This window comes from Electrophorus electricus, chromosome 3 (assembly GCF_041902795.1).
Source record: "Electrophorus electricus isolate QZ-2024a chromosome 3, ASM4190279v1, whole genome shotgun sequence".
NCBI classification, from domain to species: Eukaryota; Metazoa; Chordata; class Actinopteri; order Gymnotiformes; family Gymnotidae; genus Electrophorus; species Electrophorus electricus.
In genome coordinates this window covers 37,234,491-37,236,207 of record NC_137499.1, presented here as the reverse complement: position 1 = coordinate 37,236,207, position 1,717 = coordinate 37,234,491, and the positions used below count along the sequence as shown (strand labels likewise).

Here is a 1,717-nt window from a genome sequence, read left to right as displayed (position 1 = left end):
CATATTCTGCTCCAGGAATTTCTCCTGTGATTGCTTCCCTCTGGGGATTTCTCTGCTCTGCTGTACATGCTTCACTTATACTTGTCTGCCTAACCGTCCCTTCAGGCTGCAGAGTTGTTGTCTCTGCTGAGTGGAGGAATCACAGGCCCAGATGTTCGTTAAGACCCCGAGCACAGACTGATGGAGTGTGCGAGTCTGAATAACCCAAGCAAAGAAGTGAGATGTGACGTGCTAATGCTTTTGTATCCTCTCTCTCCCCTACTCTCCCTTCCTTCTCTCTTCCCTTATATGTCTTCTCTCTCTTCCTCTCTCTGTCCCCCCATCTTCTCTCTCTCTCACTCCCTCCGTCTGTCCCCCATCGGCTCCCTCTCTCCCTCTCTCTCTCCTCCTCGTTTTCTGTCTGTGTGTAAGAATGAAGAAGAGTACGCCTGGACGTTCCGACCATGGCCAGTGACCGCTCTACCCTTCCGGTCAAACTCCCCCGACAGCCGCCGGTCGGACATGGAGGAGGCCTGGCGGAGGGAGCCGACACGCTGCCCCAGGGGCAGGGGGCACGGAGAGCAGGGGTGCTGCGGGTGGAGGAGGGTGGAGAAGAGCCTGGCCAGCAGGCAGAGGGGAGGGAGGGGAGAAGGACCAAAGAGGAGAGGAGCTCATACCAGACCAAAACAAATCTCGGTGAGTTGTTTATTACTCATTTAGCCTGCTGCTTTGGCCTTATTTTATACAGATATTACAGATGTTTCATTACTAGTAGAGACAGCTGCTCTACATGGCACATTGTGACTGAGAAAGGTTTGTAAATATGATGTCACTTGTGTGTTTGTGTGACAAAATGAATGGGAAAGGGGTGTTAGTGTGTGTGTGTGTGTGTGTGTGTGTGTGTGTGTGAGAGTCATGCTGGGTGGCTTGTTTTGCTAAGCCTTGCAGTTGCATTCACTGATGGAGAGGCTACTTGCATTAGTAACATTCATTTAAAATAAATGCATGTTTTACAGCCATACTGAGAGTGAGCATGTACTACTAAAGCGTAGAGGCCTGATACTATGTTTGTATATGTATCTGTGTGTGTACGTCTCAAAGTCTTAAAGGTGACCTGCTGGAGTTAAGAGAGAAGAACAAGGCTGTGTTGAAGAAGCCCCACTTCCTCCAGCAGGTACAGTTGTCTTGTGAACATTCAGAACCTCGTCTGCTCTGCCCTGCTTTTTCCTTTCCTCCATTTACCAGCTGCACACCGGCCAAATTTAGGCAGCCATTTGTCACAGTGTCAGTTTATTCCTCTCTAAAGAAAACAGTGTCTAAGAAACAGAGGTGCCTGAGTGCTGAACTCTTGGAAGTTGTCCTGTGTGTGTGCGTGTGTGTGTGCGCGTATGTGTGTGTGTGTGTGTGTGTGTGTGTGTGTGTGTGTGTGTGTGTGCGTGTGTGTGTGCGCGTATGTGTGCGTGTATGTGTGTGCGTGTATGTGTGTGCGTGTATGTGTGTGCGTGTGTGCGCGTGTGTGTGAAAGCTTGGCAAACCTGCGACCCTGTATTGAAATCTTGCCATGTCTGTGGCCCTGTACAGTTCCTAGGTATCTCTGAGGTCTGATACTAACTGATTGCAAAGCTACTAACTTCACCACAGTAATGACAATTGTCTAAGCATGCAGCTAACTAACACGCAAATGACATCATGCAGGGACTTGTAATGGGCAGAGTGAAGATGAGGCAGTTTGTTTGTT

General features: G+C 49.2%; 1 long non-coding RNA gene across 1 annotated transcript in view; it reads left to right on the top strand.

The window, feature by feature from the left end:
• The first annotated feature begins 1,076 nt into the window (after positions 1–1,076).
• The window catches only part of LOC145653824 (uncharacterized), a 17,014-nt gene continuing 16,373 nt past the window's right edge, over positions 1,077–1,717 (top strand). Inside the window, exon 1 of the long non-coding RNA XR_014120028.1 lies at positions 1,077–1,153. This is a non-coding gene — a long non-coding RNA (uncharacterized LOC145653824). The remainder of the gene's footprint in view (positions 1,154–1,717) is intronic.